At 47.0% G+C, this 16,997-nt stretch overlaps 1 long non-coding RNA gene across 1 annotated transcript in view; it reads right to left on the reverse strand.

Moving 5' to 3' along the window:
* Positions 1–461: 461 nt before the first annotated feature.
* LOC309516069 overlaps positions 462–16,997 on the reverse strand; it is a 45,930-nt gene continuing 29,394 nt past the window's right edge. Inside the window, exons 2-4 of the long non-coding RNA XR_014212743.1 lie at positions 6,249–6,329; positions 4,070–4,169; positions 462–691 (exon numbers count right to left, since the gene is read on the reverse strand). This is a non-coding gene — a long non-coding RNA (uncharacterized lncRNA). The remainder of the gene's footprint in view (positions 692–4,069; positions 4,170–6,248; positions 6,330–16,997) is intronic.

Raw genomic sequence — 16,997 nt, forward strand, 5'->3', positions numbered from 1 at the left:
GCTGCCCAGAGTGGCTGGGGAGGCCAAGCCAGATGGGTGGGGAATAAGTAATAATAATAATAATAAGGAATTAATTACTACTCTCAACCCCAGTGGTGTGTGGTCTAATGGAGACAATGGAGCACCTACCTCAATCTGTCCCCACCTATCTGCCACCTGACAACCAGTTCTGCGGGACGAAGGCTATTATCTGCCAACTTCTTGGTTTTGAGTCAAGCCCTTGCAAAACTTGGCAAGGAGCAGGCAGCAGACAAAACTTGGAATTAGTTGACTGTACCTGTCACTGGCTATGGCTTGACCTGCTCGTCACCTGACCAGTCCCAATGAATGCTAGTCGCCACTGCCAACCCCAGTTAAAGCCACAAACTCTACGATGGACTTTTTTCTTTTTTAAACCTGCTGCCTCTCCATCCTTGCTTTATTTCACAAGAACGTGGTGCAGAGAAAGCGAAGACAGCCCACAGATTCGCAAACACATTTATGCCACTAGACTGGTGCTTAACAATGGAAGGAGATACAATGGGAACTGTAAAACACACAAAATGTTTGCCATTCTTGGCTACTGGAGAAACAGGCGACGTAATATCCACGGAGGCTGTAGAGAAGAGGGGGAAATGGTACTGAGCAGTAGATCTCGCTTAAGATGCCCAAGGTGGAAGTAGCTCTCTGCTTGACCGTTCCTGTGTCGGCTCTGGGAGAAGAAGAAATTGGGGATCAGCAAAAAAAAATAAAACACAAAATACGTAATTTTTTGTCTTGCCTGAGGCAAAGATGTTGCTCTCAATAAAACTCCATAAGAACAACAATGCTTGACCTATTTAGACAAATTCAATCTAATCACTAGGAGCATAATAACCAGTGGCAGAATTTGTGCTTTCAAATTTTAGCAGGGTCCTGTGCAACATGGAACCTCCCATCCCCCCGCCTCTCCTTCCGCTGTAAGTCATTGTTACGGTGCTGGAGAATCAGTCAACGCTCTCCCAAATCGGCCTCTGATAATAACACCACTACTAACCCAAAGACAGTGGTACCTCGGGTTAAGTACAGTGGTACCTCAGGTTAAGTATTTAATTCGTTCTGGAAGTCCGTACTTAACCTTAAACTGTTCTTAACCTGAAGCACCACTTTAGCTAATTGGGCCTCCTGCTGCGCTGCCGGAGCACGATTTCTGTTCTCATCCTGAAGCAAAGTTCTTAGCCTGAAGCACTATTCCTGGGTTAGCGGAGTCTGTAACCTGAAGTGTATGTAACCTGAAGCGTATGTAACCCGAGGTACCACTGTACAAGCAAACAAATTAAATTATTTCTTTGAGCAGATAGACACTTATGATTATCGAATTCCTTTGTCGCATAGCAGAAATTTCTGTTGCTATTGTCTTTCCATTGCTTATTGCAAAATCCCTGGAAATTATCAACGGAAAGGGCAGAGTATACACACACACACCGTATTTTTCGCTCTATAAGACACACCAGACCACAAGACACACCTAGTTTTTGGAGGAGGAAAACAAGAAAAAATATATTCTGAATCTCAGAAGCCAGAACAGCAAGAGGGATCTCTGCGCAGTGAAAGCAGCAATCCCTCTTGCTGTTCTGGCTTCTGGGATAGCTGCGCAGCCTGCATTCGCTCCATAAGACGCACACACATTTCCCCTTACTTTTTAGGAGGGAAAAAGTGAGTCTTATATATATATATACGCATTAAAGGGTTGGGTGGGGTGGAAACGATAAGAAATGTAGGGAAATGAGACCCTCAGTCTCAACCCACCTCAAGAGGAGCACCATCATCCCATCAGCCCTCTAAACATCTCTCCTTGGTGCCCTAGGGTGGCAAAGAGAGGAGCACAGGTTGGCACAGAGATTAGGCACTTCCACTCTCAAATGCATTTGGGGAGGAAGACGGTTCACAAACATAAGCAATGTATTTGGGACACCCCTTTCGGTGTGCTTCTGCTGGATATACCATACCTTGACTGTTCCCTGTGAAAGCTGGACGTCTCTCCTCAAAATTATGGATACCAGGAAAAGTGGGGAGGGCCACTTTACGTGTCACAAACCTACATACCTATAAAGCAGAGTGGAAGAGCACCTTGGCATGCAGAATGGATCCTAGACAGTGCCAGATTTACGTATAAGCTAAACAAGCTTTAGCTTAGGGCCTCCCTCTCTTGGGGGCCCCAAAAAATTTAAAGGAAAAAAACCTGGATGTACATTTCCAAAATATAAGGTAAAAAACAAATAAAATAAAACCTACATACAGCAATAGTGTTTTGTGTTGTGTAGGCTCCTGTGATGTAAGTAATGGGCCCCGCCTGCTCCCTAAAATATCACTGGTTTGCTCATTTCTATATCAATTACTTTGATAAAATGCATATTTTGTTATGTGCAAATAGCTTTAGATACCTGTTAGGTCCATAATTTACCATACAGCATATATTCAACACAAAAAACAGTGACAATTTGTTGTTGGCAAAGGACAGCTGGACATATAAAGGGCCCCATCACCTTCAGTAGCTTAGGGCCTCATCAAACCTAAATCTTGCCCTGGTCCTAGACCAGTGGTGGAGCATCTGACTTTGCATGCAGAAGTTCTCAGAGTTGACCATCTCCAGTTAGGGCTGCATGTCATGGGCTGGTTGGATTAAGGTTACCAGACGTCCCCGTATTTATAAATCGGTCCCCATACAAAATCCACTGCAGTTGAAAAATGTCCTTGGATTCATTGGAAAAAATCTGGTAACCTTAGGTGGGATGCGAGGACTGGTGGTGGGATGATGATGAGTGGTAGGAGGGAGAAGGAGGGGAAAGACGGGGAAGAGGAGGTGTCAGAAGTAGCAGAGGTAACAGGGCTTAGTGAGCGGAGTGTGACTGTGGCAGGACTTTCCAGGATCAACTCAGAAACAGGGACGGCTTCTGCAAATCTGGGACTGTCCCTTTCTGAAGGTAAAGACAGGGATTCATTTGGCGGAGCTGTTCACAGCATGGAGGTGCCAAGAAAAGCAAGGTTTGGTTCATTTATAACCGTTGGCTGTTAAAGGTACAGATGTAGGCTTGAAACGGGGGAGGGTGTGTCTTTTGCAACCCAAGGGCCACATCGCCTTCCAAGGGCCACAGGCCAGCAGTGGTTTGAGCCCAGAGGCAAAAGTATGCAGGGCAATGAATGGAAATATTATATTTGTAGGCTAGTTTCCACACACAAACATACCCCTCCATCTTGGTGAGCTTGAGGCATTAACAGAGTGGGATATTTTTAATATATATTGTATTTTTCTGTTGCAAACCACCCTGAGATCTGTGGATAAAGGGTGGCAAACACATTCAATAAATAAATAATAGAAACACTCAATATGGATTACATGGAAAAACATTATAGCAAGAAAATAATCATAACAGGTTGAAAAAAATACTTGGCAGTAGATGTTACAACGTGAGATTATGCAAGGTAACGAAAATAATTTGGCAGAGTAAGAAAATGCAGTTAAAAGGATAGTATATAGGAAACCATGGAAAGAGTGGAAGGGAAGTTTAACTCAAGATATATTGGATTTAAATAATCTTGGAAGAATGTAAGTATGTTATTATTACTATAATAGCCTCCTGCAGCCAATCGGAAGCCACACCTTGGTTTCTGAACGTTTTGGAAGTCGGACGCACTTCCGGAAAGGATTCCATTCAACTTCTGAAGTACCACTGTAAACAACGCTCCATACCCTCCAACATTTCTCTGGTGAAAACAGGGACTTCCACCTTCCGGGATCAAATCAGAAACCGGGATGGCTTCTGCAAATCTGGGACTGTCCCTGGAAAATAGGGACACTTGGAGAGTCTTCTCTCAAGGAGGGTGCAGGGCAGGTTTCGTGGCTTGGGAAGAAGGGGTGAGGTTGAGGAGAATCCAGAGGGACACATAGCAAGACTTGGAGGGTCAAGGTTCTCCTCTGGGCTTGAGGCATCCCCACCCATTGTTTAAAATGAAAAATTAGACACCCTAACAGAGCACTCCCTGCCACAGACAATGCCCCAAAGCAAGGGGCTTCTGCTGGAAGGCCGACTTGCAAGGAGTCCTTACTCACCTCTGGCCCGTTTCCCCATCAAGCCATAGAACTGCTGGAGTTTCCCCCTCTTCACCAAGTCAGCAAAGTCCTGGAAGGCTTTCCTCTGCAGACGGTCATCCTGGAAAAAGCCAGAGGTATTTTGACTGAGGAGTAGCTTGAAAGGCAAGCAAGAACCCACTCTAGGGAAGCACCCCAAGGAATGAGGCCAGGATCACACCTCCTGATTATTTCTTGGAATCCGCACAGCAAACGCAGGTTCTCCATGTTTTCAAGAAGCAAGTTGCTAGTCCTCATGGCACGAACGTGCCCTCATACCTGATCCAGGGAAGCTGATCTCTGTAGGTGGAGCTGCTGCTTGAGGCACAGCAAAGCTGGAAGCTCAGGCATCTAGCCATTCTGGCAACACAGACAAGATATCCAGGGTTGCCACTGCCAAGTGGAAGCCAGAACAATTGTGTGCTCACAGCCTCTTCTAGCTCTCTAAGCTGTGGCAAGTACATATCTGCAAAACAGGACCCCGTGGGACATGGATGCTAAATTTGCGCCTCCCGTGAGATATGGCTGGACGTCAGCTCCTATCATACCTGACCATTGACTATGCTGGCTGGAGCTAGTAAGAACTGGGAGTCCAGCCACATTTGGACGCACACACACACTGCACTCTTGGACCACTTTAGAAGGCAAGGCAAATCCTGGGAACTCTTGAGGGGTGCTGGGAGTTGTAGCTCTGTGAGGCCTGCACCCGGAACAAACTGCAGTTCCCAGGATGCTGATCCATGGCTGTTAAAGTGGCGCAAGAGTGTTTCTAATGGGTGGTGCAAATGGCGCATAACATGTTCTCCAGCCCTGAAGCAGGAGGATTTCGTACAAAAGAGCCTGGGGCAGCAAAATGCAATGTTTATCAATGAGGGAATGTACGCAGTACCTCTGTGCCTTGTGTTTTGTGCCAGGCATGGTTAGGCACTGGTTCTGGGTTCAAAGTATGTAACCTTCCGAACAGCACAGCACACCTGATCCACCTGATCAGGCGTTCTTTGTAACTCGAAAGTGTCCCACCTTCTGTATTGATGAAAACGGTTTAAGGCAACCTCTTGGTTGACCTCTTTTGTGTTTCACAGCTGCCTAGCATGTAAGATTATTTCCTACGTGACTGTCAACAGGAGAGCTCCTTGCACACCACAGCCAGAGTGAAACACAGCGACCGATTTCTTTCAAACAGTCATACAATGGTACCTTGGGTTAAGAACTTAATTCGTTCTGGAGGTCTGTTCTTAACCTGAAACTGTTCTTAACCTGAAGCACCACTTTAGCGAATGGGGCCTCCTGCTGCTGCCGCGCCACCAGAGCACAATTTCTGTTCTCATCCTGAAGCAAAGTTCTTAACCCAAGGTGCTATTTCTGGGTTAGCAAAGTCTGTAACCTGAAGCGTCTGTAACTCGAGGTACCACTGTATATCCCAAGTTTCACTCAGAGGACTTTTACTGCAGCTTACAATTAAAAAACAACAACAACAACAACAACACGAAACATCACCAGTGGTTTAAAGCACATGCACAAAGGTCTATCTTGTCATATTTGACTGTGCAAAGCATCCTATTTATAATTTACACACTCCTGGCTGCCCGAAAATAATACCGGTAATTTGAAATTTTGGTAAGCCACCTTGCCGGCTATTATGCTAGACAGTGGAGCATAAATATATAATTATTTGACCTTATATATCTCTTTTATATATATATATATTAGCAGGTGTAGAACTTATTGCACAGTGTTGATTTGTTCAGTAAATCGATTAATGTATTAATCTATTTAAATACTTAAAAATCATCCTGGGGGGTTGGGGGGGGGAGAATGTTAGCAGTCGTGATGTTCTGTTTCCCCACATTTGCAGTAAAATACACCCATCAAGAAATTCACCACTACTTTCATTCCTTCAGTCTCTCAGTCTTTAAAACCACGAACCCCGAGGCTGCGATCCGAACCCCACTCGCTTTGAGAAAGGGAGCCCCACTGATTTCAATAGGACTTGACCCTGAGCTGGCATTAATGTGTTATCGAAAGAATTTCGATCGTAGAGGAACAAAGCGATACAAGGCAAAAAAAGAAAAGAGGGGAAAAAGAGAAAAGTTGACACAGTTAAGCCCGTGCTCTCACAAAATACCTCCCGTGCCCAAATCCAGGAGTATCCCAAAGTTACCTTGGGGGCTAGGTCTCTCAAAGAGGCCTCCTCTTCTTGCGATGCTGGCACAACCACTGCTTCCCCTTCGAAACGAAACATCTGCAAAGATAGGAGGATGAGAGCCAAGAGTAGTTTGAGAGTGCCCATCTTGCCTGGCTGATGATCCCTCCTTTGACACTGTCTTTTGCCAGTAATCAGAAAAGCAAGGGAGTTTTAAAAGAGGGGGAAGCTGCTGCTTCTCCCAGTCTCTCCTCTCTCTCTCTCTCTCTCTCTCTCTCTCTCTCTCTCATTGCAGAAGCTACAAGTGCATCAATTTATGTCTCCTGCTCTCTTCTTTGCTCCTCCCAGTCTTGTCAGTGTCCCCTGCTCTGAGCCCAACCCCTTTCCCCATCTTCTGGTTAGTTATTTAACCCTGTCCAGAAGACTTCCCCCTTCCCCGACCTCCCAGACCTCCATTAACCCGCCCCACATGGACTGAACTCAAGCTCTGGTGTAGATTCCCCTAGCCCCAACCCCCAAAACAAGAGCAAGGCAGAGCCCTGTGGGATCCAGGGGTAGGTTTGCCATATTTCAAGAAGTGAAAATCCAGACACAAACATTCTTAAGCCTTTGAAGCTTTTGAGCCATTTTTAAAGAAATTCGCCAAAATCTACACTTCTGACATGGGTTGCCATACGTCAGGACTTTCCAGGACACGTCAGCGATTTCCAGCCAGACACTGATAGTGACTGCTGTGGTTTAAACCACTGAGCCTCTTGCGCTTGCCAATTGGAAGGTTGACGGTTCGAATCCCCGCAACAGGGTGAGCTCCTGTTGCTCTGTCCCAGCTTCTGCCAACCTAGCAGTTTGAAAGCACACCAGCGCAAGTAGATAAATAGGTATTGCTGCAGCGGGAAGGTAAATGCGTTTCCGTGCGCTCTGGCTTCCGTCAAGGTGTCCCGTTGCGCCAGAAGCGGTTTAGTCATGCTGGCCACATGACCCAGAGAGCTGTCTGTGGACAAACGCTGGCTCCCTCGGCCTGAAAGCGAGATGAGCGCCTCAACCTCATAGTTGCCTTTGACTGGATTTAACTGTCTGGGGGTCCTTTGCCTTTTACTCCAGCTGTGTCCGTGAAATAAGTAATTATGTATGGAAGTCAGAAAGAGGAGCTGGGAGAGGTCGATGCTCTGCTAGAGCAATGCTTGAATTTATTGTATTATGTATTGAAACTGTGATTATGATAAAAATGAAAAAGCAATAAAATTAGTATATATAAAAAAGGAATACAGTGTCCAATTCTGGGCAGCACAATTTAAGAAGGAGGTTGACATGTAAGAGCTCTTTGAAGCCCTTGTAAGGTGATGGACTCTCCTTCATTGGAGATTTTAAAGCAATGGTTGGATCACTGTTTGTCAGAGATTCTTTAGCTGAGATTCCAGCTTGGACTAGATGAGCCTTCCAACTCTATCGTTCTGTGATTCTAGGATCCTGATCCAAGCTGAGCATATGAAGCTGCCTGATAACCGGATCTGAAGTGGTGGCAGGTGGCAGGACTCAGGAAACGGCCAAGTGATTCGCTGCAATTCCTGCCTTGCAGGGGGTTGGTCTAGATGACCCTTGAGACCCCATCGCTGCACTTCTAGGATTTTACAGCAGCTGCCTGTCATTAGACCAGGAGGTGGGTGGCCTGTGGCTCTTGGACTAGTTTCAAGTGACTGGTGGACTAATTTCTAAAGCACTCTTCATGTTCTCAGTCAGACCTCTGGCAAGTGTGTTCTGTTCATCTCCCCACGCTTTGCTTGGCATCAAGAAAAGGGAACCAGGGCAGGGAGAGGGAGAGAGAGAGAGAGAGAGAGAGAGAGAGAGAGAGAGAGAGAGAGAGAAGGGGGACAGAGAGAAAGAGAAGTGGCAGAAAGAGGGTGGGGAATGGCCTTGGTTCCTTTTAGTTCTGGCCTAACCCCATAGCTGTCAACTTACAGATTTGAAAATAAGGGACCAGCAGCCTCGAAAATAAGGGATCGGCAGCCAAAATAAGGGATTTTAGTCAACCAGCTGAAATACCAAGTTTAAAGGGACCAGATCATTTGGGAGAGCAGCGCCACTTTTTAGCCCTTCATTTCCAGAGGTTGCTTCTCAAGACACCAGCTGATGAAACACTGCAATTAAATAACTACAAGCAGCAACCACTTTTCGCGCAAAACGAAGTCCAAGCTACGATGCTGCTGCTGCAGTTCTGTATCTTTTCTCTCATGCTCCATCTGCGGCTCTCAGTTCCATCAGGCGGGGGGCGGGAGGAAGGGGGGGGGGAATAAATAGCGCCTGAAGTAAACCCGCAGATCAGACCATTTTTGCTAGTCTACCACTACAAATCTATGGGAGAAGCGCTTGCGGTCCTTCCTCCGCTTCCCCCCTCTATGGCTAGCCCTTGGAACAGCTGCCTGCGCCTCCGCCTCCTCCTCCTCTTTCTGAACTGCTTTCTCTGTGGTTGCCCTCGCTCTCCTCTCAAGGCTCCTCAGCAATTCATAGAGCACAGCCGCAGTACGGCCTAGCGGGAGCGGCGGCGGGCAGAGGGGAGGTCCCAGGCAGAGATGCTCAGTTTGGCGGCCGCGAGGAGGATGGCGCCGGAACGGCCCAAGGCTCCCGCCAGTCCCAGCGGGGAGGGGCTCCTGGGGGCCGAGGAGGGAGGGGGGGAGAGGACCTGCTTCCTTTGAAACCCGGGAAATTTAAGGGACATCATCAATAAGGGACAGCAGCGGGACACAGCGCTGGGATAAGGGAGTTTCCCGCCAAATAAGGGACAGTTGACAGCTATGCCTAACCCACCGCTGGGTTCAATCCCATCCACCACCAGCAGATACCCCTAAGAGATTAACAAAAGTTTGCCCACCCCTGCATTGGACAGATGGTCTCCATCAATGACTGCAATGTGACCATGTTACCCAGATCTTGGCCGGAAAGAAGAGTTCTGTGTAACGCCAAAGCCTGCATGCTGCATTGCGAACATCCATAGACTGCTCGATAATGTAACTTGCAGTTGTTGGCATCCATCTGTCTTGAGCATGGGTAGGCAAACTAAGGCCCGGGGGCCGGATCTGGCCCAATCGCCTACTAAATCTGGCTCATGGATGGTCCAGGAATCAGCGTGTTTTTACATGAGTAGAATGTGTGCTTTTATTTAAAATGTATCTCTGGGTTTTTTGTGGGGCATAGGAATTCGTTCATCCCCCCCACCCCCAAAAAATATAGTCTGGCCCCCCACAAGGTCTGAGGGACAGTGGACCGGCCCCATGCTGAAAAAGGTTGCTGACCCCTGGTCTCGAGAGAAAATGAGCGGTAAAGTCAAACCACAGTGTTAGCAGCATCCCTGGTGCACAAACCTGGGCAAGTGTGTATGGCAGCCCTGGGCTGCTCAGATGACAAGACCTCCCTCTCGGCCTCGCTGATGTGGTCCAAAGGAAAGCAGAGCAAGACGTTCGGGGCCAGTTGGGCTGCCGGAGTTGCCAGAAGGAAGCGTACAAGGCGCCATCCAACTGTCTTAGGGATTCCACTCTGGATTTGTGTAGTGTTTACTCCTGAGTCGTTTCTCCTCCCGAAGATACCCCACAAGACAGAGGAGGTTGGGGATCAGAGCTTTTCCTTTCCTGGATGGGCTCCCTTCCCAGGTGGACAAGCCCCCCTTGCTCCTCACTTCCTTCTGCAGCATGCACAGAAACTGCCTTCTTGACCACTGGACCCACTATTGAAGAAGAAGAAGAGGAGGAGTTTGGATTTGATATCCTGCTTTATCACCACCCGAAGGAATCTCGAAGCAGCTAACATTCTCCTTTCCCTTCCTCCCCCACAACCAACACTCTGTGAGGTGAGTGGGGCTGAGAGACTTCAAAGAAGTGTGACTGGCCCAAGGTCACCCAGCAGCTGCATGTGGAGAAGTGGGGAAGCGAACCCGGTTCACCAGATTACGAGTCCACCGCTCCTAACCACCACACCACACTGGCTCTATTGGTCTTCTCCGCTCAATCTGCTGGAGCCTGTCCTTGCATGCAGGAGAAATCCCTCTCATTGAGCGTTGGAGACCCATTGGCTACCCTCTCCTGGTTTAGCCAGCCAGCCGAAGCCATTTCCCATGGTGTGGCTGTTGTCGCATGCTGGCAGCTTCTAGGAGCCACAGGTGAGAGCTGAGTCTGGGACGGGGAGCCAATGGTGGACAAGCTACTCCAGCAGGAGCACAATATTGTTCTTTATAGCTGAGTAGGGCAGGTGGCATCTCTCCAGGAAGAAGGCAGGCAGGTGAGGCAAGAATGAGGACCGACGGCCGTTGGTAGGGCAGGGCCCTGTTTGCCCTAACAAACCTGCCTCCATGGTCCACACACTGCAGAAAGAGATCTTGTTTTTACCAAGAACCGCATTGTATTTATGCAGAGCTTTCAGGGTTTAATGGAGCCGGTGGGTTTCAGCATCTCTTTTTAGAAATGAAATCACAGCTTCTGGGTCAAAACGATGCATCACTCCTTTGGAATGTGTCTGCTTGGGATGCTGCTATGGAGAGATCCTTGTATGGTGTGGTTTCAGCCCAGAACAGACTGGTTCTCAGCTTCAGAGGACAGGAAGGAAGCCAGGAAGCAGCTCAAATGTGCAGGTAGCGTGAATGTGAGACAACCCAGTTCCAGAATGCAAGAAGAGCCAGTTGGATCAAGCCAATGGGCCGCCTAGTCATAGAATTATAGAATTGGAAGGGACCCTGAGCGCCATATGGTCCAACCCTCTGCAATGCAGGAAATCTCAGCAGATGGTCCCCATCCAATTTGAAACCATACTGGACCCTGCTTAGCTTTGCAAATGTGCCAGCAACTTTATTGCTGAACCATTAGGAGGTACATTGATTTCAATGGGTCGACTCGGAGTAAAACTTAACCTGTTCTGTTTTTGTTTTTTTTTTTCTAGTGAGAAAAGAGAAGGGAGGAAATGAAGACCTGGTATATAAAACATTAATACCCTTTTTTGTTATTAGCAGCATGCCTGGAAATTGCAAAACGTTGGAAACCAGCAGACAAATGGACTTTTGAGTTATGGCTCCATAGACTATTAAATCATTTTGCTCTGGGAGGAAAAACTGACGTTCAGTATAAAAATTGGCCAAAGGCAAAGCAAAATCAATGGACTGCTGTTGTTTTTTGCCACCTGGAAGCCGTTCATGGACTACAATTGAGATGCAGAAATGGAAGCTGCACGTCTCTGCTGCCTTTTTGAGACTGTGGGATGCTGGTTAAAGCGATGATCATCTGGTTGACTTGTCACTTACCTCCTTGATTTCCCCCCCCACTTAGATATGTCCTCGAGTGCACTGTGGACGCTTGTTTTCCTGGGGGAAGGCATTTACCCTGTTTAACACTGTTGCTGTTTTGGTCTTCTGAAACTCAGGCTGAATTCTGTTTTGAAGCCAGTCAGGTATCTGAAACACACAGTGGCGTAGCGTGGGGGGTGCAGGGGGGGGGCCCGGCCGCACCGGGCGCAACATCTGGGGGTTAGGGTTAGGGGGCACAAATCCACGGGTTGGGGGTGCAAATCCACAGGTTAGGGGGCGCAAATTACTTGCCTTGCCCCGGGTGCTGACAACCCATGCTACGCCACTGGAAACACACAGTCCCTTCTTGTGTGGGGCACAGAATAGAGTCCCAGGGTACAGAGATGAACGAGTAAGTATCAAGGAAAGAACTCGGAATAATCTGCGACAGCAAAAGCAACAACTGAGGTTTGTTTGTACATGGTCTAATAATAATAATAATTTATTATTTATACCCCACCCATCTGGCTGCGTTTCCCCAGCAACTCTGGGCAGCCCCCAACAGAATATTAAAAACACGATAAAACATCAAACATTAAAAACTTCCCTAAACAGAGCTGCCTTCAGATGTCTTCTAAAAGCCAGATAGTTGTTTATTTCTTTGATATCTAATGGGAGGGCCTTCCACAGGGTGGGTGCTACTACCGAGAAGGCCCTCTGCCTGGTTCCCTGTAACCTCACTTCTCGCTAGGAGGGAACCCCAGAAGGCCCTCCTTGGAGCTGGACCTCAGTGTGTGGGCTGAACGATGGGGGTGGAGACGCTCCTTCAGGTGTACTGGGCCACAGCAGCCCTTGGTTTGAGGGTTATGTTTACTGAAGGTTACGTTTACTGGGAGGGGGGAGTCTTTGGGGAAATAGAAACAGCTGACCCAAGGGATCGTCATGTTTCTTTTGCTGCCTTCCGAATATCAGTGCATTTCCAAAAGGCATCGCTTGCTCACAGCCCCAGACATGGCATTGCTCAAAATCAGCAGAGCATCGATCTGTTTGCACTGCGGCAGCTAAATTAGGCACATTCAAAGCAGTTGTTAGGATTCACCTGGTTCTTTGTTTGTTAAAAAAAACATTCTGTCTCAAATAGGAAGCGGACGGTTCAACGAAAGCATTTGCCAATGGCGCCATCTAGTGTTTTCTGGTTTATTGCTTCAAAAACTTTGTTTTGCAGGAGGGGTTCCAATCGCATACAGTGGTACCTCGCGTCAAGTACTTAATTCGTTCTGGAGGTATGTTCTTAACCTGAAACTGTTCTTAACCTGAAGCACCACTTTAGCTAATGGGGCCTCCTGCTGCCGCCGCGCCACCAGAGCACAATTTCTGTTCTTATCCTGAAGCAAACTTCTTAACCTGAGGTAATATTTCTGGGTTAGTGGAGTCTGTAACCTGAAGCGTATGTAACCCGAGGTACCACTGTACCAGATATTTAGGTCTGTGCGATTTCTTTTATTTATTTAGTGAAATGCATATGCTGCTTGATTGCAAGAAAAACCTCAAAAGGCTTTAGAAAATATATATAAAATATATAAAATAAAACTGTAAGGTATGAACAGTTAAATAGGAATGTCCTAAGGAACAGCAGGGATGCGGGTGGCGCTGTGGGTTAAACCACAGAGCCTAGGGCTTGACGATCAGAAGGTCGGCGGTTTGAATCCCCGCGATGGGGTGAGCTCCTGTTGCTCGGTCCCTGCTCCTGCCAACCTAGCAGTTCGAAAGCACGTCAAAGTGCAAGTAGATAAATAGGTACTGCTCTGGTGGGAAGGTAATCGGCATTTCCATGCGCTGCTCTGGTTCTCCAGAAGCGACTTAGTCATGCTGGCCACATGACCCGGAAGCTGTCCGCCGGCTCCCTCGGCCAATAAAGCGAGATGAGCGCCGCAACCCCAGAGTCGGCCACGACTGGACCTAATGTTCAGGGGTCCCTTTACCTTTACCTTTAAGGAAAACCAGGCTCAGATCAGAAACCAGGATGGCTTCTGTAAAACCAGGACCGTCCCTGAAACAAAAGGGGCCCTTGGAGGGTCTGTTCTGTTTTTTGCAGTGACTGTATTGTACGATAAAAAATACTTTTTCTAAAGGAACATTTTAAAACAAGTATTTGAAAATATTCAGAAGGTGATTAAAACCAACAGTGGCTAAAAAAGAAACATAGCACATGTAACTTCTGCATATCTGCATAGGCTTGTCTAAGGAAAAATGTTTTAAGCAGGAGCTGAAAAGGTTACAGTGAAGGTCGCTGCCTGGTGTCAAGAGTCAGGGAGTTCCAAAGTCTAGCTGCTGCCACACTAAAAGATGGATTCCTTACAAGTGTGGAATAAGCATTTTGTGGCACCTGAATCAGTGCCCGTTCCACAGATTGAAGTGGTTGAGTGGGCATATATGGGGGGTGTTTGTTGCTCTGGCACATCAAATCCAGTTACCCCCCCCACCAGCCTATTTGTGATTAGGAAAGTGGGGAGATACACTGAAAAGTGTGGGGTAATGACTGAGGGGTGCAAAGACATATTGCCTCTGTTATGTACTGAAGTTCTCACCCTGGGCCAGCAGGGGGATACTGTAGATAGTTATGCAAATAAGGGATCAAAAGTGACGTTCAGTGATTGGATAGTTTTAGAAAGTTGTTACAGTAACGTTGTACTGGAGCTCTATATAAGCAGGCTGACTGAACCCTTCAGTTCAGTTCTGTCCTGGCCTGTGAATAAACAAGAGCTGTTTCAAGAATCGCTGTGTCGTCTGATATGTTCACCCACAACTTAACAGCCTCTGCGCAAACAAAGCAGGATGAATGCTCAGTATCTTATATCCTCCCTGCAAACATGTTTTCTCAATAAAGCACAGGCATGTAAACTGCTCTTTAAACTTTGTAAACTGTGTGCAAGCAAATCAGAATGAACGCTCCATAAGCAGGTCATTCGAAGGAGCCCATAATCTCCACAAAACGGTTATTGCACAGGCACGAATCCCTAAAATCTGAGCTGTCAATTCTGCTTCTGATCTTGTCCAGGAATTTAGAAGGCTCTGGAAGACGGGCTACAACGCCCTGTTTGCTCCTGGAGTGAGGATCTTCTGCCTGTGTTGTACAAATGCCTCCACTTCTCCCTCTGCGGTAAATAAAGCAAATATTTCAAAGGCACCCGCCGTCTCTGGTGCTCTCCCATCCGAAAGGAACTTGGATCAACAGCCTTTGAGCTTCTCACTGCTTGGCAAAGTGTGTGTGTTTGTGCAACGTATTGATTGCTACTTCGTTATAAATGGCCCGCTTTGCTATTTTTGGGAATTTTAAATGGCCTTGAATTCTCGTCTAGGAAATGCAAGTTTGTGTGTGTGTGTGTGTGTGTGTGAAAGAGACAGGTGGGCAGCTAGGGAGAGGCAGATCTCATTTTCTCACACACAAGGGATAACAGCAGGGCTTGGGGCAACTGCAAGGTTTACAGAAGTACAAAATATACCGTATTTATTGCTCTATAAGACTCACTTTTCCCCTCCTAAAAAGTAAGGGGAAATGTGTGTACGTCTTATGGAGCAAATGTAGGCTGCGCAGCTATCCCACAAGCCAGAACAGCAAGAGGGATCGCTGCTTTCACTGCGCAGCGATCCCTCTTGCTGTTCTGGCTTCTGAGATCCAGAATATTTTTTTTCTTGTTTTCCTCCTCCAAAAACTAGGTGCGTCTTGTGGTCTGGTGCGTCTTATAGAGCGAAAAATACGGTATTTTAAAGAAAAACAATCCTGACTCAATGAGGACAGAGTATGCTCCACAGGCATGACTGAGGCCCCATCTGAACTATACATTTAGAGCAGAATCATACCACTTTAAACAGCCAAAGCTTCCTCCCAAAGAATCCCGTAGTTTGCTAAGGGTTGTGAGGAGGCCCTCACAGAGCTACAATTCCCAGAGTCCACAGGGAACCATAGCTCTGCGAATGATAAAGGGTCTCCTCTTAACTCTCAACACCACCACCAGCAGCAGCAACAACAAAATTAATTTTATTATTTGTACCCTCCCCATCTGATTGGGTTGCCCTAGATTTTTGAGGGAAGCCACAACTGTTTACAGTGGTACGGTATTATTGCTTTAAATGCAGAGTGCAGATGAAGCCTGACTGTTGGGGTGCTGGAGGAATAGAGGAATGCCGGTGATGGGAATGAACAGTCTGGAAACCTGAACAGGAGCATTCCTCCTCGTAACAGTTCTGTTGGAAGCCCCACTTGCATGTTTCTGTTTGCAGATAGGAGGACACAACACCTCTGTCCCCTTTGTGCTCTGCCCCCTAGTGGCATTGGCATGTCAATACCCACCTGTCAGAAACGCTTTATGATTTTTTTTCATTTCTCCTGAACATCAAAGATCCTTTTTTAATGTGTGTATTGTTGAGATGGATGAAGTGAAATAGCCTTGGACAGCGCAAGCTAGGGACTCCTGAATCCTAGTTCCACTCCTGCCAAGTACTATGAATCTATCTATCTATCTATCTATCTATCTATCTATCTATCTATCTATCATCTATCTATCTGTATTCAAGTGTGTTATGCACATTTTGGAAATACAGTGGTACCTTGGGTTACATACACTTCAGGTTACAGACTCCGCTAACCCAGAAATAGTACCTCGGGTTAAGAACTTTGCTTCAGGATGAGAACGGAAATTGTGCTCCGGCGGCGCGGAAGCAGGAGGCCCCATTAGCTAAAGTGGTGCTTCAGGTTAAGAAGAGTTTCAGCTTAAAAATGGACCTCCGCAACAAATCAAGTACATAACCAGAGGTACCACTGTACTTGCCATTCTTTGTCCCTGGACCAACTTTTTTCCCTGGAAGGGAACCCAAGGGAAGGGAACATGAAAACAAGGACAAATCGCCAGGTCTGGATAGCACCTACCTTAGAGTTTTTAAAGAACTCAAATGTGAAATTGCTGGTCTTCTTTGGAAAATATGTAACTTGTCCCACAGAATCAGCCTTCAGACCTGAGGACTGCAAAGTGGACCAGATAACACCAGTTCCTAAATAAGGGGTCCAGAAGGGAAACTACAGGTATATTAGCTTAACACCTGTTCTGGGAAAACTGCTGGAAAGCATTATTAAAGATCATAGAATCGATAGTGTCGGAAGGAACCCTGAGGGCATCTAGGCCAACTCCTTGCAACTCAGGAATCCTGCCCACGGCTGTCCCTGGTTGGGCTCAAACCACCAATTCGGTAAAGTATGAGACTCTTTGTTGGGCAAAAGATTCCTGCATTGCTGGGGGTTGGGCTAAGATGACCCTCACGGTCCCCTTCCAACTCCACAATTCTATGGTTCTATAGACAGATCTGGGGAGTTTGCACAATTGCCCAAATTTTTCTCTCTCCCCCCCCCACCACATCCTGTTATTTTTAGCACCCTGTCCGATGGGGAGTTCTGGAGAACTTGAAAAGCTCAATCACTTATTTGGTGAAGCTGTTGAGCTGATCTTAACAGA

This window comes from Podarcis vaucheri, assembly GCF_965113315.1.
Source record: "Podarcis vaucheri genome assembly, chromosome: 13".
Taxonomy (NCBI): Eukaryota; Metazoa; Chordata; class Lepidosauria; order Squamata; family Lacertidae; genus Podarcis; species Podarcis vaucheri.